General features: G+C 40.2%; 1 protein-coding gene and 1 long non-coding RNA gene across 6 annotated transcripts in view; one reads left to right on the top strand and one right to left on the bottom strand.

Moving 5' to 3' along the window:
* snx19a (sorting nexin 19a) overlaps positions 1-24332 on the bottom strand; it is a 108095-nt gene extending 83763 nt beyond the window's left edge. The window contains exons 1-3 of one of the 5 annotated variants that reach the window (XM_079647811.1): positions 24293-24332; positions 19785-19961; positions 5659-5903 (exon numbers count right to left, since the gene is read on the bottom strand). The gene's annotated coding sequence lies outside the window, so the exon portion shown is untranslated. Of the gene's footprint in view, positions 1-5658; positions 5904-19784; positions 20116-24292 lie in introns of those variants that run through there. The other 4 variants (XM_079647816.1, XM_079647815.1, XM_079647812.1 and 1 more) reach the window with 4 other exon arrangements.
* The window catches only part of LOC307019405, a 199230-nt gene that overhangs the window by 106989 nt on the left and 66246 nt on the right, over positions 1-25995 (top strand). The gene's annotated exons all lie outside the window — the stretch shown is intronic.

Raw genomic sequence — 25995 nt, 5'->3', positions numbered from 1 at the left:
GTTACTAACTAACAACCGTAGCATGCCCCAATCTCTGTCCATTTGTACTTTCTATACTAACATTTGATAGAAACGTAAAGCTTTTAATAAAATATTTGTATCGACTTTGTATCAAACAGAGATAAGCCCTAACATCATGTGACTATTTCTATTCAGGCGTCTTCAAATTAAATGTGCCTGCCTTGTTTTACTGGAATTATTTCCCTGGCATACATGTACTCAAAGCGTCACTGTACTCTTCCTCAACTGTGGGTCAGTAGTTCAGACCAATGACTCAACACTGTCTCTCTATAGAACATCTGATTTGGTTTCAAAAGCCATAAATCTGAAAAACTTGATGGGTGTGTATTTCCAATAACACTTGAGACATGATTCAGAATAGTGTCAAGCCATTACGAGAGGAAAAAAAATCCTCAAATTTAGCAAACAAGTAACTCCAGTGTGTGTGTGTGTGTGTGGGTGGGTGTGTGTGTTTAATTCAGTAGGGTGTGTAGACATCACTGTGGTTTCCTGAACCATTGTGTCTGTGTTTGTCTGGTGACTCAGTTGCACTTTCACTTGTGGTGAGCAAATGAAACAGACCACATTTCCTCCATAAAAACGGAATCACTTCCTCGACCACATGCACAGTCACACACACACACACACACACACACACACACACACACACACACACACACACACACACACACACACACACACACACACACACACACACACACACACACACACACACACACACACACACACACACACACACACACACACACACACACACACACACACACACACACACACACACACACACACACACACACACACACACACACACACACACACACACACACACACACACGGGAACTATCAATCTCTGTGTTGTGGTCTTGTGGACTGGATAGGGCGTGGGGTGCAGATTCACACAAGACAACACCTTATTGTGTGTTCCTCAGCCTTTCCAGTGCATGTAGACACACACTCTCTCAAAACAAAGACACACACACACACACACACATTAACTTGTGAGACTGTAGCTGTGAGGCTGGGAGGGAGGCACGGATACCGACAGTGGGCAGAGGTGCTACGGTCCGCAGTGTCTCCCGTCAGCACCGACACAAATTGCATCTACCAATCACATTCCTGAAAGCCTCATCACACACCGACCCGCATAATGACGCAGTCGAGTGTCAGCCTCCGCCGCAGAGCAAGCAGTATTTAGAAAAAGAAAAGACGAAAAGCCAAGAGTCATCTCTTACACTGATGCCATCTTCATAAACTACTTTAAACAAAGATAAGTGATACAAATATTCTTGAAAGATATGTTATTAAGGCCTCATTTTAAAACAGTTGAAGTATTGTAATAAAGTTCATGACCAAATTCTGTCCTTTTACAACCTAATACCAACATCAATTTGGTGTCCCAGCTCTAAAGGCATCAAATCAGTGTTTCAGTCTTTCTCCAGACTTCCGAATCATTTTAGTGATTTAACGTATTAAGATTAAACGTAATAGTCAGATTGTCAGGCAATGTTTCAATGACCTGTCAGTTTGCGTTTGCTGGGGGGGAATATCCTGCCATTTTAGTGTCTCCAGTTGAGGAAGGGCCGAGAATTCAGACACATTCCTGTTATGGCCCAGTACTAAAACAATGAGATCTCCGCGATGGGGCTGCAATACCAAAACTGGTTTATCTCAAGATAACTGCGCAACGACCTCTTGAGAAGTTTAGGACATTTTGCCATTACTTCAACAAACTTCAACACTTCAACATTACATCAAACTAGCAGCTATTTGGCTATTCATAACCACCCCGCCCTGACCAAGTGAATTCAAGGTGGCATATTTGTACAGCTTATACAAGGATAAAAGGTAGGAGGCCATTATACTGTTATATAAGCTCCACAAGGGAATACAAAGATTATAAAATAAAGAAAATAGCATTTAAACAGAAACTAAATGTGTGCCCGGGTGTAAATTGTGTTTTTGCCAGACTATATACACCCGGGTGTTCATAGCCACTTGTCTACGGACAACCAGGAGATACAAATACCATCTGCTTTGTCCTACTGTGTATTTTGACATCCTACAGCAAAAAATTGCACTTTTTTTTTGTAATAGATCAAAAGTGACTTAAGCTACTAGGCATAATCATTTATTGAGGGAACATAACTCTTTATTTCAATCTTGAGCCTAATTCTCAGTGGCATTGTCAGGTTTTTACTGAGATTATCTTTTCTAATGGGATAATCTGTGGTGGTAATATGATGTATCACAGACACATGGAATCATTACTACAGCATAATATTCTATAGTACACACTAGGGCTGCACGATATTGGAAAAAACTGACATTGCGATATTTTTTCCCCCTGCGGTATATATTGCGATATGAAAAGATACAGGAATTGAAGAAAAGACCGTTTTTTTTGTCCGCAAACAATCCTTTCTTGAACTTTGATGCTATACAATTGGTATTTTTTTTTTTCACGATATTTAACCGGATGAAGGATTTTAGTCACGGACTTCTGGAGCTTAAGTTATCAGAGCAACAAGCTGAGCTAGCTCGGTTATCCTGCTGTGATCTGATCAAGAATGATTGTGATTGGTGGTTTGCTGTGCATGCAGAGCCTGCATGTCACTCACTCAAGTACCCCTGACATGAGAGCCGCGCAAGTTTTCCTTTTGTAGCAAGCAGCAAAATAATTGTAACATGAAGTGTTTGAGTTAATTTGTACGACCTAATAAAAAAAAAAGAATAATCGCAAGTCCTGTGATGTGATTATCGGCACGACACATATATCGTGCAGCCCTAGTACACACTATGTGACGTGAAAAACTCACTACTGATCGGTTTTGTATGAAGAACACTTGCTTGATCACAACTTTAAATGAGCACTGTGAGGTTAAAACGTTCAGACAACCACCACACACACATCTCAGCTCACTGGGAATATCCTCGTCTGAAGGAATAGTGACATGTACGGGAAAATGCACACGGGTAGAGATGCCCTCTGTCTCCTGCCCACTGCTGTCTGTTGGTGACTGCAGCAGACAAGGTAATACGCCTTTTTTCAGATGTGACTGGCTGATTTCACAGACATTGATGAGGACAAATCCCATCCTGGGTTGATCCAGTCCAGTAACAACAAGTCTCTTAACATTTTAGAAGCCCTGATGGGAAAATAAGGAGTCGCATGGCCCCGACAAAACTCTCCCTTTCCTCTCCTCAGTGACAACCAGATTGCTTTTACATTGTATAAATGTCTTTCATATCTATAATGACAGACCATTAAATGTTTTCAGATCCAGGTGAAGCTGAGGTGCAATCCAAAGTTAAAAGACCTATAGTCGATGGAAATTAGGGAGCGAATGAGTGAGGGGTAAAATACCTTCTATTCAAACCAAAAAATGCCCTGTCGCATTCGTGTTTCTTCATCTTTTCAGTAAGCGGGAGAAAACTTGATGTCAAGGCAACAAGGTCAGCCATCCCATTAGCTGTCGTTGTCAAGAGTGATGGTGTGATCTGGAGGTGGTCGATGAAATGTTTAATTCTAAAAAGCCTCGTTTTAGTCATTATTCGACATTAAAGAAGCCAGAAAGACTTTGGGATCAAAATGATTTTCTTTAGTTGAGCACAGTATAACATTGTTGTTTGGTTATTATATGGTATTTATGTCATCAATTATGTATAAAAGACCATTGTGCAGAAACACACCACAGCAAGATGCACCCTTTGAATACAATTTCATTTTTTTCCCTCTTTACTACTGCTGCTTTCTTTGCTGCAGTGCGCTGTGATTGGCTGAAAACACGTGTCAAGTCATTTTAATGCTGTCAGGACGAGGAGTGTTATTGGCTGGCGCTCAATCCCCACTCCACCAGTGCCAACCACCCACCTATCATGGCAGTGTGTCGATGAGTGGGTAAGCAGATGTGTGCATCAGGTGGGGCTCCTCAGGAGGGGGGGGGGGACCAGGGGCCATCTCAGGTAACACCAGCACGAGCTGCTTTTCACTACACTCGATATATTTTCATTCACAGAGGGACGAGTACAGGGATACAGCGGAGGCAGGGATAATACACCTGTGCTTTGTTTGTGCAGAGCTGCATTTACCAAGAGAGATTAATTCAACTTCATCATGTGATTTATCCCAACAGGAAACACACAAATTGTAAAACAAGGTCATGAGCAGGGCCGGTCCTAGACATTATGGTGCCCTAGGCGAGATTATGATTCGGTGCCCCCCCTCCAAGACAATAGAATATATAAAGAATAAATGAAAAATCTCTACAAAAGGCCAGTACACTACAAAAACTGAAACGTATTGACATGTTGGTTATATACATAAAGAAGGTTTCAAATGTATTCATTATTGTATGAACATGTTTTAATTGGGGGGTGGATGTCACATCCTCTAGGGGTGTCCGGGGGTATGCTTCTCCGGAAACATTTTAACATTTTAAAGTAAAATGCTTCAATCTGGTGCACTTTGAGCAGAATTACTAGCGACTAGATCTAAGGGTACAACTCTAAACACCCATATGAAAAAGATCGGTTTACATTTTAATAACCAAATTAGTATATGAACATAACCAATAACCCACCATAGCCAATAACAAATAAATGTAACGTATTTTATTTGTGTTGTTCATTTATATCTTATTTTACCGAGTTAACATTTATTTATTCATGCATTTTTTTAAATATCTCCAGTTTTAAACGATATTTTTGTTTTACTGTCCTATAGTATACACTGAAATGATTTCAAACCTGTTTTTATTTATCCTAATAATTATAAAGGTGTGCCTTGGAAATATTTGTTTACATAAATTGTGACCAAACCGTTTGAGACCCACTGAGATAACTTAGACTAAAGTGAACTATCTAAACACTTAGATTTCTTTACCTCACTGAGCTGTAGTTATCAGCCTCAATCCAACAACAATCCGCTCGGAGGCTCGCTCACACTTTGGCTGTGAGCTGCGGGCGCCAGATAATTCAACATCCCCCACTTTCATCACTTACAGCGCCCATCGTACAGGGCAAATGGAAAGTGTAACCGGGGTGAAAAGGGTGTTATCTTGACTTAATTATAAATGTTGTTACACCAAGGATGAAAATTGGGATGAGCCAAACAGTCAAAAAAAATGTTTCCCTCCCAGAGCTGCCAGCGCAGCGCCCCCCCCCCCCCCCCAGATCTGGTGCCCTAGGCAACCGCCTATGTCGCCATTGCTACGGGGCAGCCCTACACATGAGGATAATGTATTTTAAGGAAAAAGGGTTTTTAGAAAAGGGCTGAGGGTTATTTGCCTTTTGATCATCACCAAGTAGAGGTCATACATCTCCATAATAGGAAAAGAGACATGTTACCTTTAATCTATAATCCATTTTTTTTCAGATTAGTCAAAGTCATGGCCTCTTCCAAGTCATTCGCCCTTCGCTGACAGTACAAGCTTCAAGCTCTCTTCAGGGCGACACTTCAAAGTTCAGCGTTATTGGCTGGCTGGCATCACACAAAACCCTCAAAATGACACTGTGGTAAAAAAAGAATTAGGTCACACCAGTGCTGTGAGTCGCTTCATGTGGTCCTCTGCTACACACCGTTGTCACAAACAGCATCGACGCCACACACAGACAACACAAACAAACACTGACACTCACACAGCGTGGCACTAAGGTGAAGTGCCCATCAACAGTTTGTCGCTGCGTCACATCACAGCAAACTTGGCAGATGACGAAATGGGAGCGGGGAGGATTCTGTGGTGTTGATGCTCGTGTTGTATTGTGTGTAGGGCAAACAGCAAGTGGGTGTGACCTCCACCTGCAGGCCAGCCCAGGAAGTGAGACTCAACTTACTGGGAACACGGTTTCTGCTTACCATCCAGTACGGAAGTTCAAAGAGACACCTACGAAAGAGAGAAACAATGATGATTAGATCATATATACAGGATGAAGCTGTAAATCTTTGCCTAACAACAACAACATGTATTAGCTGACGTTTATTGGCCCTGGTGATCCACATACTTCAGTGTAAACGCTTTTTTTATCACAGCAAGAGTGGCTGTTTTGCAGATTGGGGTCAGGGTTTGGCTGGGAGTGTTATGTAACCTGGTATATGGGCCAGAATAATAGTATTAAATCTGAGATTGCAGTTCAAACGGGAGTCATGGTGTTGAGCGGCAGGCTGACTGCGGCAGACAGTGTCTGTGTTTCCAGGCTGTGTCTCTGTGCTCACAACAGACAGACATGCCCAAGAGACTAGTCAAAGTCTTTTTTCTCCTTGCCTCGTTTCATTTCTCCTACCCCATCAGTTTGTGTTCGCCCCTTTTCTCACCCACGCTCTGCTATTCTCTGTCCTACATTTTCGTTTTTTCTCAAATTCCCCCATTGCCACTCTTTGATGCTTCCACTTCCTCATTCAGTCCCACTGTGACGAACTGCCAAGCATACTCTTCAGTTCACCCTACTGTCAGACTTCTGGGTTCATCAGGATAAACAAATATACAACACAGAGTAAAACACTTACATTCAAATAAAATAAAAACATTCCCACAAAATGTGCACTTCTATGAATCACTCAGACATAGATGGAGGGATAGATGGAGGGATATATATATAACGGAATATAGATAGATAGATAGATAGATGGATAGATGGATAGACGGATAGACGGATAGACGGATAGATAGATGGATAGATGGATAGATGGATAGATGAATAGATGGATAGATGGATAGATGGATAGATGGATGGATAGATGGATAGATGGATAGATAGATGGATAGATGGATAGATAGATGGATAGATAGATGGATAGATGGATAGATAGATGGATAGATAGATAGATAGATAGATAGATAGATAGATAGATGGATAGATGGATAGATAGATAGATGGATAGATGGATAGATATTCTCTTTGTGTCCCTGTAGCAAAGATATCATTAGGGCCTTGTCAATCTGTCATTGCCACTTCTGTTTTCTCTCTCTTGCTCGAGAAGGGTGGGATATCCGCATTGGTTGCTATGGCACCAGACGGCTCTTCGTTTCCTCAGACAACGGCTAACTGCGATTGTGTGTCTGCTCACGTGCGTGTGTGTGCGTATCAACATGTCTAACAGTGTGCACAAGCAATGCACACACACACACACACGTGTAAGGCCCCTTGTGTGAGGAGGTGCAGCAAAGTGATAATCATCACTGTCTGGTTCCTCCTCCTCGGCAATCAATGATAAAAATCCATTTAGGATTCATAATCCATGACAGGTGAGCCGCCGCAACTCAACTTCATGTTATGTGTTAAATTCACTTGATGAGTTTTTGTGATTTATTCATGAGATTTGAATGGGGTTACAGCTGGCATGTAACCATTTGAGAAGAACTTCTATCAATCCCATTTTCCAGTTTTTCTGCGTGGCTTCCTGTGTGACTTCACAAACCAACACCTCAGGGCGTTCGTCCCTTTTGACCTGCCCTTTTCCTCCGTTTGCACTCCAGCAGATGGCAGTGTCTGCTCAAAGCTATTCTCTGCCTCTCCAAAACTACATCCTCTGAATGTGTATTCAAAGCAGTGACAGCTTCATTTCTCAAAAAACATGTATTCACCTTGTCTAACTAAATACAAATAAAGTTACTTTTATTTTAAACCCATAGTCAAGCTCAGTATGTTGGTACATCTTGAAAAGCAGATATCAACTACTGACCAACAAGAGAAAACAATGCCTTTGACTTAAGGAGTTCATAATGAAACACAACTTTGAATCGCCATTTTGTCTCTAAAATCTAAAGCTTACAAAACTACCACTCCTCCTAATTCTCTCAACAAGATGGATAGAGAAGTCAGTGACTAGCCAGAGAGCTTCAAATGTCGATGGTGAAAATCTGTCGACACTCCTAAGAAACTTGCTGCTCTGACAGCTCTGGCGGTAAAGAAAGGGAGAACTTGAGTCTGTCTTTCTGTCTGTATATGCTTGTGTGTGTGTCCATGTTTGTGTATGTGCGTGTACGTGAGGAGGCCGTGGTGTTGGGTGAAAGAGGTGTGTTTTTTTCCACCCTGTGGGGCCTCAGGCTGGGCGAGGTGGAGCTTCGGGGAGGCGCAGCATGGGGCGGGCTGTTTGAGCTGAACCCAGTGCTCTGTAACAGCACTCGGGGCGTGAGGTCACAGAGTCCAGCATTCCTCCAGAGCGATGTCTGTTTACACGACTGCCGCTGGCCCGGGGGGAGGTGGCAGCGCTGCATAACTACAGCAGATAACACTCATCGCTTGTATTTATGTTCATCTACCAAGGAGATAACCGCATTCATTGTTTGAAATCTTTAAACGTTTTCTGGCTTTTTAATCGATTTCAACCCTTCATTTCTGCTGTAGAAAAAGTCCCAAAAGTCCCAGAGACTCAGAAACAGGATCTTTGCCTCGAGGTATATACAGTCAACCCTTTGTTTATCCTGAAGTACAGGCAGAATGATATACTGTATGCTTCCTCTGTTCACCTTTTTGTTTTACGTGCACAGGAGGTACTGAGGGAAAGGCATGACTGTATATGTACTTTATATACAGCCTATGGTATGAACTCAATACAAACTAAACACAGAAGACAGCACCTGTAATGCACACAGTATTTTTGCAGCTGAACCCTTGTCAACATACACACTAGTCGACAGCATAGTTATTGCAATAAGCTAAATGCAGCTTCATTTTAAAGCTATTCGGGTACTTCTACTTATATTTGTGTAAAAGCTATGGATATTGCTTGTATAAAAAATATTTACACATTGTTTTTTTTTTACAGACGAACATTGTGTTTTTGTTTTGATCCATTTACTTAAGCAGATTCAATATTAAACACGACAAAGAACCGTTGTCTTTGTTGTTAACAGCGAATACAACCACTTGTTTAGGGGCAGGTAAAACATTATTTTGGGCAAGTAGATCAAAAACATTAACGTTGTACTTATATTAACTGCTTTACGGTCAGGAAAAGAAGATAATTAGCATTTTGTCATTTGGAAATGAACTCCCAAACACCAAATGATGCATCTAGATGAATTTGATATTGTATTGTCTGTGTTCTTCACCATAGTGAGTGTAAATTCCACCTCTGACAAAGCAGTCAAAGTCAGAAGCATCCCTGAGCAGGACCGAGGGGCCATACCAGAGCTGAGGTGATCTGGGGTGTGTCGGACTAAAGAGGACGACTTCAACCTCCTCTCAAGTGGCTCATCAGGTTATTTATGCAGGGATAGCTTGAACTTGGCAGAGCAGAGATGCTGCTGCTGCTGCTGGCCTCTCTGCAGCGCTAATCTGGGCTGAACTTTGACTGTAGCTCCTCTGTGCTGCTGCCCTCACATCCCAGAGCCTCGCAGCCAGCTGGTCAGCTCCAGGGAGGCACAACAGAGATGGGGAGTGACACCCAAGCCCTAGAGAGACAGTGCTCTGACTGTACTGCCGACTAGGGAGGGGGGTATAGCTGTCAAAGGCTCCATTGTTTGACAGGCCAGCATGGTTTCACGTGCAGCGCATGATTCTCGCTGCGGGTCTGAACTATAGCCTAGTCTGACCTAAACTGTCCGGGAGGATGTAGCGGTGGCCTCCCTGGGCAGGTTAAAGTGTAACCGTGCTCGTGTTTTCTCAGGAAAGTGTGTTTATCTAGAGGACCAACACGGAGGCCCTTTTGTTTAACTAAGTAGTGAGGCTCGCCCTAAAAGTCAAGCTCTCTGAAACACACAGGAACCAGGTGGCCCTTCTCTGTTCCCTTTACTGCTAGTTAGGTACACTGTGTTTGTTTACTTGGGTGGAAAAAGCAGAATGCTGACATAAAAACAAGTTAAAGCTGAAAAGAAGTTTGTAATATTTCAGGACATGAACGCGAGTTGACATTTTTCATCTGGCACACAACAAAAATGTAAACTAATTTAGGAATAGAGACGCAACTATCGAGTTAAATAGCAGCAGCCAATTACATTTGAAAAGTGAGGTGAAGGACGGAGTCAATTAAAAATGTTCTCAGTGCGTGGGAAACACTGATAGGCTATTTAATCAAAAAGGAAGAACCTTAAGGGGCCCTAATATGGTTTCTGGGGTTTTCCCTTTTCTGGTTTGCGTTCTATAGGTTTGTTTCTTGTAAATTATCTGCGAAAGCTAAAATCCCAAAGTTCCCTGCAGAGGGAGTTTCTCTCCCACACACTCTGAAATGCCTCCATTGGATTCCTTTGTTCACTTCTGTAACATAAGGACTTAACCATGTAACACTCAAGCTTCTACCGGCTAACGCTCCAACATTGTACGTGGCAAAAAAAACAAATATTAACCTGAAAATGAGCATAATAGGGCCTCTTTAATCTAAAATGCTAAAGGAATGACGCATGGAGGCAGAGGGAAAGGCGAGGGTGCTCGAAGCTGATATGAGTACGTTTACATGCTTAGGAGTACAACGATGATATGTTTCTTGTTAAGCGACCTTGGGTTCATGAAAGGCGCTATATAAATTAAAGTTATTCATATTAATAACGCTAATGTTAAAGGTGGGGTAGGTAAGTTTGAGAAACCGGCTTGAGATACACTTTTTGTTATATTCCATGGAATGCTCTTAACATCCCGACAGCAATGAATATCTGAAGTGCTTTGACAAAAAAACAATTAAAAAATTTCATCAGTGGAAGCCGTGGCGCTGTGAAAAGTACGACCAATCATCTGAGCCGGCCCGGCTAAAGTAACTGGATGGCCTACCTGCCTGTCAGCCTTCCATCTGTGCACAAACTTATCTCGTGCCCTCATTGGTCATGTGCGCGTTAGTGTGTGTTGGAGGAGGGGCTCTGTAAGGAAGTGGCAGATTTTTTCCGGTTGTGTATTTTCAAATTCTAGCGCACTCGAGCTTGTTTCTCCAAAATGACCTACCCCACCTTTAAGCAGGCGTAATGTTTAGCATGTTCACCATCGCATCTCCCAAACAGCTCAATACACAAACTACACCAAGTACTGCACAAAGTGACATTTGAGTTTATGATGTTAATGGATGCAGAGTTACGGTGTCCCCAATCGTATTAATATTCATCCTGAAGGGGAAATATATGTCAAAATGTAAATGTAACGCAAATCCATCCAATATTTGATGAGATGTCTTACTGAAACAAAAAACGTCAACTTCATCGACAACAAAATCTCTGCGAACAAAACATGTCAATGTATTTGTTAGCTATAGTTCCCAGCACAGGGATTAGCATGCCAACTGCTGTCAGTCGAACACATCCAACGACTCACTAAGGAGTTATGATAACAAAAGATACCGTGACTTCAGTTGGATTTGACAGGAAGTGAATATTTAGCCTGAACTAGTGGTTAACGTAAAGTATAGTAATTTAACAAAATCTTCTTGAGGATATGGGACAAAACAGTTTCTGAATGATTTTACATAACATATAAAACAGGTAGAACATACAGTGCCTTTAGTTATTAGACGATTGTGCATTCTGTACATTGAATAGATCAAGTTCAATTAGATTGTATTGCAAAATAAAGGGAATCGTATCATGATGAGATGATCACACTGTATGATGTTGTCTCAATTAATGTTTTTTAAGAATCCATTATATTTGTTTCTCATGATTACAAGCCGTGACCGCGACACTCAAATCGTTTTCCCATTGAGGGTCTGTGTGTATGGACAGATTGTTGTGTTCCTGATAGCTGACAGATGTTTAATTGAGATCAAGAAGATGATACAGTAGAGTTTGAAGATGAATGCTGTCAAACTAAGCGTACCAAAACAAGCGGGCTAAGAGTTGGACAAGGGGCCATTATCTGAATTTTCAAAAAAATAAGAATTGAGGAGTTCATCACCCAATATCCATATGTGCTCTCCGAGATAAGGAGACACTTTGAAGTGTACACTTCTGTCTTTTTGCTTCCTCAGAAAATGTACAGTCAGCAAGGATACCACATAATGGAAGCAGATAAAATGCCTTTTCTGTGTTTTCCACTCATGCTGCTGATTCATCCTACCAGGCTCACTATGAGGAATGGGTGGATAGCAGGATAGCGGTGACTTGTATGAAACCACCGTTTTTATGTCACATAGAAGCTTCGGATATTCACGATCCGGGTAATTATGTGTCTTAGATCATTGTATAAAAATGGGATAATCTTTTAAGCTTAACTTACTGTAACTGCAGCCCCTATTTTAGACATCTAACCACAAACACGTGCAATAAGCCGTTGAGACGAGGGAACAGGAAGAGGTCAAATTGTTTTTTAAAGTTATTCATTACCTTTTAACGCAACAGATGAATCGCAACAGTTGGAGTTACCGTTACCGCTAGCAACTATAAGTGAATAACAGAAAGGAGTTCTGGGTGATTGTTGTGTTTGAAGGGATAATTGAATGCAGCCATCCCTGAGGGGTAAAGGAAAGCAACAGGAAATGCAAGGTTAATGCAATGTTTGCTTTCTATCTTCCCATATTGTCATCCCTCTAAACACCAACATATCTCCGTCTAAAGTGTTCCTTTTTATGCAGCCACATGAATCACAGTATAGTAATAAATCAACAGGGTCGGTATAATGGCTAAAATTACCTTATTTCAAATATATCGTGTCATCAAACAAGTACCAAGAAATTGCAGAACAGACTGGATAGCAGCTTGTTCCCTTGAATGATAGTCTGACAGTATTTATCCTGTTCACTACATGTCTTAGTCTTTGTTGATATCGGACTTAGAAATCCAGTAATGATAGGGCTTTAATACAACAACAGAAAAACGGAATCAAACCCTATCTTCCAAAATTATTTGAAAAGATTAATATTTCTAGTCTAGATAACATTTTAAAACGATGTTGGAAAAATACTGCATTCGTTTTTAACCTGCAATTACCTTCTTCATAGTAAAAAACTAAACGTCTCGCTGCGATGTGAGAAAATCCAGAGTACTTTAGTACTTTAAATCCAGAGCCCAATCTCCAGCTGCGTGCTCGTTATTTTAAAATTTGACAAACCCAAAACCATAGCCTTCCCAGCCTGAAATTACAGAAAATCCAAAATAGATTGCAAAACTGGTTCAACATCCAGTAAACCGTTACTGAGATGGCCATTTTTTTCAGGAAAGGGGCATAAAAAAACGAAAATAAGATGGCAGTTAATCTCGTAGGAACCACAGGAAAACCACATAATAAGGTGAATGATGTCTGAATTCCACTTCAGGACGCCAGAGTGCGACTGTTTTTTTGTGCACACTGGTATCAACATATCAAGTGCGATATGATGCACATTTTAATCGGTCGCTATGGTACGCCTGACATTTAGCAGGCCTCTGTATCTGTGTAGCGTAATGAGGTCTCCTACTTATATATCGTAGCTGCTATATTGTATTGCAGTAAATGTTTGTATATGTTGCTCATGCTCTTTCTGCATATCATGTATTTATTTTTGCCATGTATATAACTGTCATGTTCAGAAATGTTGTATGTGACATACAAGAGAGTGGAGAAGACCTACACATAGAGAATTTTTTTTTCACATAGAGACCTGCTAAAAGTCAGGCGTACCATTGCGACCGAAAAAAATGTCATCAATGTGCATTGTCCCGGTTCAAATAAACGATTAAATGAAAATGAAAGGTAGCTGTGTGGGTCTAGGCCTTTACTTCTTTTTAGCCACATCACAAACTTGTAACAACCTGGCAATTAAAAATGGGTTGAATGTTTTTCGTCAAGAAAAATGTTGCAGTGCCCGTTATATCTGTATATGGAAAATGAAAAAGGCAGAGCCCAGGTTCAATATGATATTAAGATGTAGCCGATGCACCACCCTGTTACGATCCAACTCGGATGCTTCATCGATTTGAAATGAAACAGAATCCTCAATAGCAATATTATGCAAATGTTCAGGTTGATATTTGTATGTTGTGTCTCTCCTGGGACATGTCTCCATGCTTTAATGTTCAAAAAGCTCTTTATTTGTCTCATACTGCCTGTGCTGCAGCACCTCTTTTCACCCTCTGTCTGAAACCAGAGCCCAGTCTGCTCTGATTGGTTAGCTGGCCGGCTCTGTTGTGATCGGTCAACCGCTAAGAGATGTCCCGCCCCTTAGCCTATCACGTACAATGTGTTCGAGCACTGGAACAACAGTAGTGTGAGTGTTCCATAGTGATGTCCTTGTTACAAAAGTAAACAAAGGAGTCCAATGGAGGTGTTTCAGGCAGGGGAAGGCAAGGAGACTTTAGCCTTTGCAGATTATTTACATGCACACAAACCTATAAAAACACTATAAAGGAAAGGGAAAAGCCCAAAACACTATAAGCAATGCACAAAAGCTTTACAATCTATAAGAAACACACACTGTGAGACCGTCACCTTTCCAGCAGGTTGATCACAGCAGCAGGAGAGAAGGACGGCACTCAAATATACCACTCAGAGTGCTGCTCTCCATTTCTTCCCAACTCGTTCCTCTCACACTGCAGCTCTGTCACACGTGTTACCTGAGGAGGATCAGACAGGACGGCAACATCTGGTTATGTTCTGAGGGCTGTAATTGTAGACGCTCTTAATCCCCTCACAGTATGTTGTTTATTTTGGTCCTGTTCTACAGTCAATATTCAGATTTCTTAGAAGCAACCTCCAGGTTACTGGGACTGAGGCGGCGAGGCCCCACAAAGCAGACAGAGATCGGACTTGTGTCGAGGCGCTCCTTCAACAGTGAGCACAGAGGTCCTCAGCGTAAAGTCAATAGGCACATTTGTCAAAGAAATGTAAGTCTGCGTCATGTGACATCGTGAACTGGCCTTTTTTCTGTGAGAAGATCTTTTGTTTGATATCGAGAAAAGCAGTTGAGCTCAGTATCAGTTTTTCATGGGATTAAAATGTGGACGGGAGTTTCTTTCTTTTTTTTTAATGATCACACTTTTGGGATTTCCCCTTTCCTGCAGTGCTATATCATTTTTTGTGGCGGTGCAAAATGGTCTGCAAAGGCTAAAAACGTGTTCTCCCACACACACTGCCCCCCCCCCCCCCCCGCCTAAAACGCCTCCATTGGACTCCTTATAAAAGCACTTTTTGAACACTAAAGCATGTGTCACAGTAGAGGAAGAGACTAAAAGAGTATACCAAAAAAAAAGCACTTATAAAATATATAAAAAAGAGAGAGGTAAGGTAAGATACGTTTATTTACAGTGTCTAGCACATTTCAGACGCAGAGGCAATTCAAAGTGCTTTACATGATCAGAGGAACACAATAAATAAACACAATGGAATAACAGTTTCATAGAGGGTAAAAAAAGAGATGAGTAAGGGTCAAAAGGGCGGAGTGAGGAGAGAAAAGGGGAAGCAGCACGCTCATATTTTACAGCGGACAGCAAGCGTGTGGTCTGTCAGGAACACCAGGAGTTGGTTTATTAGAGTCGTTTCTTTTACGAGGGGCTGTCCTACCTTACAACAAAAACACATGAGTAGGTTCAGACCAGTCTTCTTCAACCTCTATCTGGACACAAGGATATGGCTCTGCTTACTGGTTGCTATTTCACGCCCTGTAACTTTAAAAACACTGTTGTGAAATATCACATTGAAATAGCTGGCTGCCAAATCATCTTTTTATGTCAACTAAATCTAATAATGTTATTACTAGGGTGAACGATTTGAACAAAATAACTACGATTAGTTTGACTCATTATCTATGATTGAAAAAAATATTTTAAATGATCCGAACGAAAAAATGATTTTTAATTAAGTCTGAACAATAGTGTTGGTAGTCTTGGATTTCTCTGCAGCTATACAATACTTTTTTTATTCAATACCAAATACTACGATCTGAATATGGCACTAGAGCATAATGCTATTTCGATAAAGCCCTGCTAAATATGTTGTGTACCTTGCATCCGTTTTATTAACTGGTGTTTCTTATTTAATACGCATGTCTATTCATCCTATTATACTTTTTTTCTGCCCTTTTGCTGTAACACTATACATGTCCTCGCTGTGGGACGAATGAAGGATTTGTGACACACACACACACACACACACACACACACACACACACACACACACACACACACACACACACACACACACACACACACACACACACACACACACACACACACACACACACACACACACACACACACACACACACACACACACACACACACACACACACACACACACACACACACACACACACACACACACACACACACTCGGGAACTATCAATCTCTGTGTTGTGGTCTTGTGGACTGGATAGGGCGTGGGGTGCAGATTCACACAAGACAACACCTTATTGTGTGTTCCTCAGCCTTTCCAGTGCACGGAGACACACACTCTCAACGTGTTAATTAGTTTACAGTTCCTCATCCCATTAAAGCTATCAAGACGTGAAGGGATTTTAATGTGTCTATTAGATGTGATGATTCTTCTTGTGAACTTTTTACAAATATTAATCACATCCAAACAGTGCACTGCACAATTATATAAAACTGTTGCATGTTGTAAGTCAAATGTATTTCTGAATACAGCTTTAAATGATGTTGGTTTATTGACACAGCTATGGACAAATCACAAAAGAACATAATGAACACTTTTCATATGAAGCAAACCCTTTAAAGTCAAACACCCTACACTTCCCATTTAAACTCAATATATATTAAAGCTGAGATGTAAAAAATTAACCTTTGCCAAGAATGATGCTTTAGTAACTACAAATGTGTTCAAACCATAGGTTCAAACCTCGAGCACAAAAATGCATATTACAGCACAAATATTCAGAAAATGTGTCAAAAAAAAACATTTATATGAAGAGATGTTTGTTTATGCAATCAGCCAGGCAGATGTTTTTACTGCCACTAATGTTTTGACCTTTGGTTTGTTTAGGGATTACTCTAAACCATTTAGTGAAATGGAGCGTGATCAGAGCAATGATACTTTGAGCCTCGTGGCTGTAAGCGCAGCGGAGTTATTCCTCCGTCATATCCTGAGCTTCACTGTGACAGGACCTCGGCCCCTTCAACAGGACTGAGGTGGATTTTCAGGATTCATTGTTTGTATGTAGTGCCTCCACTGGGACATGTCTCCTTGCTTTAATGTTCAAAAAGCTCTTTATTGTTCTCATACTCCCTGTGCTGCAGCACCTCTTTTCACCCTCTGTCTGAAACCAGAGCCCAGTCTGCTCTGATTGGTTAGCGGGCCGGCTGTTGTGATTGGTCAACTGCTTAGAGATGTCCCGCCCCCTTAGCCTATCACGTACAATGTGTTGGAGCACTAGCCCATAGAAGCGTAAGTGTTACATTGTGATGTCACTGTGTTACTGAAGTAAACAAAGGAGTCCAATGAAGGCGTTTCAGGGAGGGGGGTGTGAGAGGGATTTTAGCCTTTGCAGACCATTGACATGCACACTACAGGAAAACCCCCAAAAGCATAATAGGGCCTCTTTAATTATCTTGATTGCAAAGGTCCTTCGAAAACCGACGACACATCCCTAATAAAACAAAACACCTTAATTTTCTAAAATATATCTCCATGTCTCCTCTGGATAAACCACATTCCAACTTTATAAATTACATTTGATACATAATTTATCCTGGACCTTTTTTTTTATATTTTCCATCATCAATGTGCAAAATCCTCCCAAAAACGTTACTTAAATCCAGAATAGAAAAGAACACAGTGTACAAGCATCAGGTCCTTAGCAGTGAGGAGCCTCGGGCTCTGGCCATGACAGCGTAACCTTCAAGCCCGGCTGTTGTTATTTTCCATAGAGGTCAGCAGCTAAGAATGTGAAGCATGCAGAGCCTGAAACATGCCTTTCTGTTCCCAATAGCCCCCACCACTTGTAAACACTTTTTGAAACTACTCCCATACAGTACCACCAATATTCTTCCCATTAAAATGAATTCACCTTTAAAGATTGACCTTAATGAATTCCATCATCCTGCTGAATACACCCATACACTCTCTTTGGATGTCCTACACCAGGTTGGTAACAGAATTGTGAGTCGTAATGACGTTGGTCAGTATTTCGAAAAGCAGTAATCATTGGAGAGACCAGTGAGAACATAGGAGAGCTATTTTAACCGGTTTCCCTGCAGGATGTCCTCTGACAGCGAGTAGATTGTGAAGCTGCCTGACGACAGACGCTAACTGGAGTTGATGCGAGTGTGCCAAGGCTAAACTCAACACATGTATTGAACTAAGGAGAACAATTAGACACGATGCACAGTACGTTTGTCTATATTATAATTACTTTTCGGTATGTTTTGATACAGAATGTAAAATAAAATGCCTGTTTAGCAATTAACAAGCGTATGAACATGATTCTTTATGAAATCACACAAATGAGTATATCAAAAGAAAACAGTGTTGCCAAATATCCACCAGTAAACACATTTCTACTGTTGCACGGTATTTACCATCATATATTATATCATATCATTGTGATTTATATTTTGTATTCTTATTTGTTCCTGTGTTCATTGACTTGTACTAATTTTTAATGTTGTTATCAAGTCATGTGTTAGTTGGTGTGTATAGCCTGGGAAGTGGGGTGGTTGTACTGTTTTATATTTTTGGTTTGCGAGGCACTTTGTGTTTCCTTCTGCATATGAAAAGTGCTATATAAATAAAGTGTGATTGATCGGTATCACCATCCCTCGTGATGTCACAATGCTTTCAGAAAAATATCTTGTGTTTACACGAGGCTGCTCATTATTTTTGAAAATGTATTTATACATATCAGGCCTACATTTTCCAAAGGTCTTCCTCCGATTAGGTTCAACATTCTGGACGCGACTGGTTCTTAATGATGGCTGAGGCTTTTCTGATCAGAAATAACGTGACAGTTAAGCTCTGATAAATTCTCCAACAAATACAAGAAAACCCATGATGCTCGTTTAACTTGAACTGAGTACCACCTTCTTTGTTCATTACAACGGGAGTGATTCATTTTCCTTCGTTTGACGACATCCATTTAAAGCTGCCAACATTGTTTAACACTACTGCACTTAAACAAGCAGCCACACAATTTCAGCAATTACCCGGCTGTGTCTCTCATCATGCAAGCATTCATCACGGCCTTGGCGTGAACACAAAAAGTGAAAAACAGCATGCAAACAATTCCACAGAATATGAATGCCATTAATCACCACTGAAAAAGACTTGCCAGAAATATTAAACGTGGGGTTTTAACTACCGAGTGTACAAAGCAAACTCAGCCACAATGTTAAACTCTCCTGAGACAAAGGTAATTAACCACCAACTCTAAATAAATAGCTTTTACTGTTATTAAATTGGAGAAAGGGAATATACTTCGGTTTAAAAGTACATCACACTGTCCTGAAGCTTCCTGTGTGGAAGTGTGTGCGCGTGTTTGTGTGTGTGTGTTTATTTCTGGACATGCGAGATGTCTGAATGAATGAACAAAAGATAACAAGACATAACCTGACAGAACCGGAGCAGCTGAGTCTAATTGAAAGATGAACCTCAGAGCAGCAAAGGCATCATAAAATCCAACACACACACACACACACACACACACACACACACACACACACACACACACACACACACACACACACACACACACACACACACACACACACACACACACACACACACACACACACACACACACACACACACACACACACACACACACACACACACACACACACACACACACACTTTAGCTGTATCAGTGTTACAGTACTGTACCGGTTACTGAAGGGTGTCACGGATGTTGTACAAGGTAAAAACTTTTTTATATTGGAACACCACAAACTCGAGTAACTTCAGCTGTTTGAGAGTAACTTACCCTTCTGCACACAAGTATGCTTGTTGACAGTCCTTCATTCCAGCTCAGCAAGTATGTCCCTCAAATGATTTGGTCTCAAGATGGAGGCAGAAACTCTCCAAACACAGTTCCTTTGCTGAGAGTTGTTCTTGTTTTGAGTCCACTGGGTCCAGTTGTGCTTCCCTCCAGCTGCAGGAGCTGCTAGCATGACAGCGAACAGAGAAAGAAGCAGTTGGAGTGAGAGAGACGGAGAGTGCTCGAACACACAGGTGCATGCTGACGGCCAGCGAGTGCAAACAGAGACAGGCATACAGTAGACAGCTCAGCTCAGTATGAAACTCATTGCCGGTTGTTCCTCTTATGGACTCCAACCTCCCTCCTCCTCGTCCTCCCTCCTCCCCTCCCTCTCCTCTCCAAGACAGAACAGAAAAGAACTTGAAGTTTCTTTTTGTAGCCCTGTGAATATATGTAGGTAATATACAGATTCCTTTATTTGTCCACTTGCATAATTCACAGAACAAACTATGGACCATAAGTGGAGCAACGCAGTGTGAGTTGTATTTTCATCCAATAGAAAAACATGTCTTTCTTGACAGAATAACCAAAAACCGTTGATACAAACTATGTTCAAATTAAAACTGTTCTAGAGATAAAAATAATTAAATGTTGCCAAAATTCATAAACTTGTTTCGACCTAGTCCTTTACCTATATAAAAGTAAAAATACAATTTGGACTCATGAGGAAAACTGTCTACCAATTGCATTTGTTTAGTTTTTGAGTATAACTATATATGAATAAATGGCTGTGTATATGTACAACGCTATTTTGCCATGTTGATAAATGAAAATTAAAGTTAGAAAAAAAAGGTTAAAAAAATACCAATATGATAACAAGGCAACTAAAAGTCCCAAATTAAAAAGTAATGAAGTATTGTTAATGTGTACGATGAAATGATCCTCATTTGGGGATAATTAAAGGATTTATGAGTCCTTTCTGAATTCTCTTTTATCAGCTAAATGTACTTAAAGTATCTGAAGTAAAGGGACTGATTGCAAAAGGGCTCGTTGCAAAGCGTTATGTTGTTAGATGACATAATATAGTTTTTATCCATGAGGAATACATGTTAAAGAATTTCAACATGTATCAATTTGCCTGGTTGAAGTACTTTACTGTCTACATTATGAGTATTGCACTGCATAATATCATTTAAGTATATTACATGCAACTAGCAAATGGTAGGACATATTTGTAGTGGGAAAGAATTAGAAATCAAGTGTTAAAATTAAACTTTAGGATATTACATAAGAGTAAATGCAATTAGGTACTTTCCACCACTGATGATATCTCTGTATGGAGTGATATGATACAGAGGTGACAAGGGCGAGGTAATCACAGATTATATACATGTTTATTTTTTGTTTATCCACTCTTCTTCTTACAATAAGTTCATTAAAAAATCTTGTTTACAAGCAAACATGTTATGCTTGTTTCGAAATCATCACAGAGATGCATTGAAATACAAAATGTATTTCTGTGCAAAAAAGGTCACGGCAGCCTCTTATTCACATAAAGCGCCCGAATAATGACTGCATTACTGACCCGTAGTGGGAACACGGTATCTGTGCATTAATGGTTAGCAACGTGCAAACCCAGCAGAGCAAGCAACAATACCAATGGTGTTGACATTTCATATTTATAAAAAGAGGCAAGGGGGGAGGGGCCCGCTGAGGCTTTTGGGAACATTACTACATGCCTCCCTTGGGCTAAAGCTGGCCTCAAATTGCTGCTGCTAGCTCTCACTTGCCTAATATTTGTTGAAAGACCAACAGCGCTTAAAGGGGGTTAAAAGCAGAACTGATATTATATTACATTGCATTTAGCTGACGCTCTTATCCAAAGCGACTTACAATAAGTGCATTCGACCAAGAAGATACAACCTTGAAGAAAAACAGAATCATATAAGTACATCAGGTTTCATAGAACCAAACGATTTCAAGTGCTACTCAACAGGCTTTAGATAAGCCAGTCCTTTATTAGTATATAAGTGCTTTGTTAGTAATTCTATCGCTCGAAGTGGAGTCGAAAGAGATGAGTTTTCAGTCTGAAGAAGATGTGTAAGCTTCCTGCTGTCCGGATGTCAATGGGGAGCTCATTCCACCATTTTGGAGCCAGGATAGCAAACCCACGTGTTTTTGCTGATGGGAACTTGGTATGCTTCACTTTTCAGAAAAGTTGGTCATCCATTTGGTACCTTTTCTAGAGTGAAATATTTCAATCACAACCAGAAAACCAGCGTCAAAAAAGAGCCCTTTATGGTTAATTCGGTAGAGACTTTGCTAATTAAAGCAACCTATAGACGGCATCTCTGTCTGTGTGGCTGACATCTGTATCTGCTGCAGTATATTCTCATTCTCCAGCAAGCTCTGCCCATCTTAGAGAACATGCAGTGGCCTCACTAACTCGTGACAGCTGTGTCAAACCCTATTAGAGGTCAGGATGACTAGCTCCGTTGTTCAAAAGCCAAAAGATGTAATCACAAAAAAAACTTCTATACAGACTAATCACAGCTTTCTTCTAATTTTACATTGTCTAAACTTATCGTGTCAACCGAAACATTTGTCGCAAAGCTTTGCTTGAGTATGGGACAGGTGTTGACAGTCCAGATGCATGAAAAGTGTGACTGAACAGCTGTTTATGTAAAAACATTTAATAATGATTTGTATAACAGTCGCACCATCTCAAATATATATTTTTACAATGACAAATTATCATCACACTATCTGTCATGCAAATGTTGCTGATCAAAAAAGTTCAGTTCTCCGAAGGGTTTTCCAATTTCATATGAATGCTTTCCTTTTATTTTCTATAACTCTACCCTACTGAATGACTGTCACTGCTCTCATCAACACTGTTTCGTGCCACGGCAGAAGGTAGCGTTCGGGATGACAGGGCTAAAAAAAGTGCTGTACGTTCAGTAAAAAAACAGCCATAGTGAATTTTTGACTGAAGGGGCAACTATTTGCGATTACAATCACCATATTAATAGTACACGGTGTAATATGTCTGAGTTGTGTCTACAGCATAGTGTGAAGATAACAGGAATGACTTCACCCAAACCAGATAACAATGTTGTAGAAACCTGTCCATCACAAGGTAACCCCGCCTTAAAGCTTACTCTGCTTTATATGTATTCTATTTTAGCCTAAAAATCAAATTAGAAACATGCTGTATTAAAGCAGAATGGAAACTAGTTTTAGAAACTATAAACACAAGTGAGAAGTGAGAAGTAGAACCACTGTCTCATAGACTTCTATAGAATCAGACTTCTCTTTTCCACCAGTGGAGTCGCCCCCTGCTGGCCATTTGACAGAAGGCAGGTTTAAGCCACTTTCTGCACTGCCCGTTAGGAAAATCTGTCAGGTTTAGGATAAATCACTTTCTCTTAAAAGGTGGGGTATGTAACTTTGGAGAAACCAGCTCGAGTCCGCTAGAATTTGAAAGTACGCAGCCGAAAAAAATCTACCTCTTCCTTCAGACTTCCTTACAGAGCCCCTCCTCCAACACACACGTACGCGCACATGACCAATGAGTGCACGAGATAAGTTTGTGCACGAGATGGAAGGCTGACAGGCAGGTAGGCCAGCGGCGCTGAGGTAGGCCATCCAGTTATTTTAGCCAGGCCGGCTAAAATGATTGGTCGTGCTTTTTACAGTAGGACTACGGCTTCCACAGATGACATTTTTTTATGTATTTATTGTCAAAGCATTTAATATATTCATTGCTATCGGGATGTTAAGAGCATTCCATGGAATATAACAAAAAGTGTTTCTGAAATAAATGATATACCCCAGCTTTAACCTGAGTTTTATGCCAGATGACAGTTGTAAAATATCACAGTTGCTCCCTATGCAACTGAACATGTAACTCACAAAGTAACAAGCCAATGGGGGATAAGGTTGTCAGAAGGCAGAAGCAGTGACACACGCTTAACAGTCAGCTTTTGGATATCTCTGACATCAACTTCAAATCACTGTCAGACATCATAATATTGCTGAAACACTCACCGAAATACAGTCCATGGAGACAGACGGAAACCGGAAACGTACCTTTTTCACACTCAAAATGAAGAACAGGTCCCATTTCTTTCATGAACCTTTGCCATTTTATTTCAGGGGTGGCAGAGTGACTGTATATCTTGAAAATATACTGATCTGTAATTGTATATTTTGTCTGTGTGTATTAAATGCAAGAGATAAGATATGATAGAAAACACATCAGTAAATACGTTTTTGAAGAGGAACAATGTTAAAGTTTGAATATATATAAATATATACATTACACATATATTTGTTTATGTATAGACTATTGTAGGAATATTGAAACCAAAATTAAGATTAGATTCAAATTTGCAGCAGAACTACTATTTCTTTAAATGTTATCACTGTCATGTTTTCTTAAAAAAAGACCCACTCACACACAGTCAAAGTGCAAGATATGTTGAAGAGTGAATGCATCAGTGAACACCTACCCGCTGCCTGCAGAGATGTCTGTCCTAGCTGCCACTGCCCTTTGCCCCCTGCAGGGAGATTCATGGATGAATGGTAAATCAACCTAACCGATAACTAACTACCACACGTGTGTTACTGTGTTAGAGTGCATGTAAATTATAAAATGAATCAGCTGTTTCCGTGGTATTATTAGTAAGTGGCCATCAGTCACTTGGCTCAGCTAGAAAGTTGTCTAAGGACTGATTTAATAGACATACACACTGGCTAAGAGTTTATCATTAGAATTAAACAAATATATTACTGTAATCATTTTCTGACTGTTTCATGTTTCGAAATATACCATATATCTACCATGTGGTCTTAAAACCAAAAAAAGTAACCAAAAAGTACACTTAGACTTTTCTCATCACTCTGTATCATATTTGATGAAAAAGTCAAAATCACAGGGTCAAAACTATACACATTAACCTTTTTATTCTATGAAAATATTTTACGTTTTTTAAATGTTTCTATCTGAGAAAAACCCCAATTTTAGTGCACATAACCCCATGGGAGAGTTTAGCTGTATAGTATAAGTGTGAAGGTCTCTGCAGGAACTATTACTGATATTGGTCATCAAGCAGCACCACCTAGTGTTTGTTTTGTTTCACACTTAGTCTGTGAATATGCATTAGTGAGCAGATTTTGTAGGATATGTACTGTTGTCAACATTTTAGTACACAAAAGGTTTCTTCATAATCAATTCTGAATACATTATAATACTTTATATAGTATTATACATATTTGTCTTCTTTGTCAACAAGTCTAACATGACTGCAAGCCCTGAAAGAGAGAATTTGCTGTGGTACATTTAACATTTTTTGCCTTTTGTTTGTCAAATCGTTGTTGTATTTTAGGCTAATTATGAATTGCATATCCTCTAAAAACTTAAGCAGCCAGATTTAGGTCAATATAAGTGTTAAAATATAGCCACATAACTTACTAGTCTAAGTAAAAGTATCAAGAGCATTGTTAAAAGGCAGTGTTTCTAAAGTGTTATTACAATTATATATTGTGTAAACCTTTAATAATGTAATATTTGCTTGTTGTTTTGATTATCATATTTTACTATACTACTGCTCTAACAGTGTAATTAATAGGCTACTGGTGTGGCTAAATCAGCTTCTCCCATCACCTGTGACGTTAGCTCGTCATGTCAAACTGTTATATGCTAACACTTAGCTACACAGGTTACAGGTGCTTCTCATACCTCTATAGTTAATACATTGAAATGGTAACTCACTTGAGGTTAGGGTTTTAACAATACAATTAACGTTTCAGCCGACACACGAACAAACTAAAAAAAGCCCTTACCTGAGTTAGCAAGAGACGGGCTACGAGGATAACATTTAGCTTGTGACTGTTAGCTAACTAGTTAGCGAAAAATAAGTCTCACTAAAGCAGCATAACTTGTATGTTAATTTATCGCGCAGTTTTCATAGCCATTCTCTACATCCCTAGACTCACTTCAAGCTGTTTAAGTTTGCAATGAATCCACCTCAGGGTCCAAACTGTCCAAACGGGCTTCTTCCTTGAGGAGAGAAAGTCTTTCCTGTTAGAGATATCCAGACAGAGAAGCCTGACAAAGAAGGCCAAATCTTGCAAAAACTCCTTAAGCCAGTATTCTGAATGCATCATTAACAATATTACCTTATAAATCAGAATTATTGAATGTAACTACTCA

This window comes from Notothenia rossii, assembly GCF_949606895.1.
Source record: "Notothenia rossii genome assembly, chromosome: 9".
NCBI classification, from domain to species: domain Eukaryota; kingdom Metazoa; phylum Chordata; class Actinopteri; order Perciformes; family Nototheniidae; genus Notothenia; species Notothenia rossii.
The sequence above is the reverse complement of the archived record's forward strand: the minus strand, read 5'-3'. Positions and strand labels throughout refer to the sequence as shown.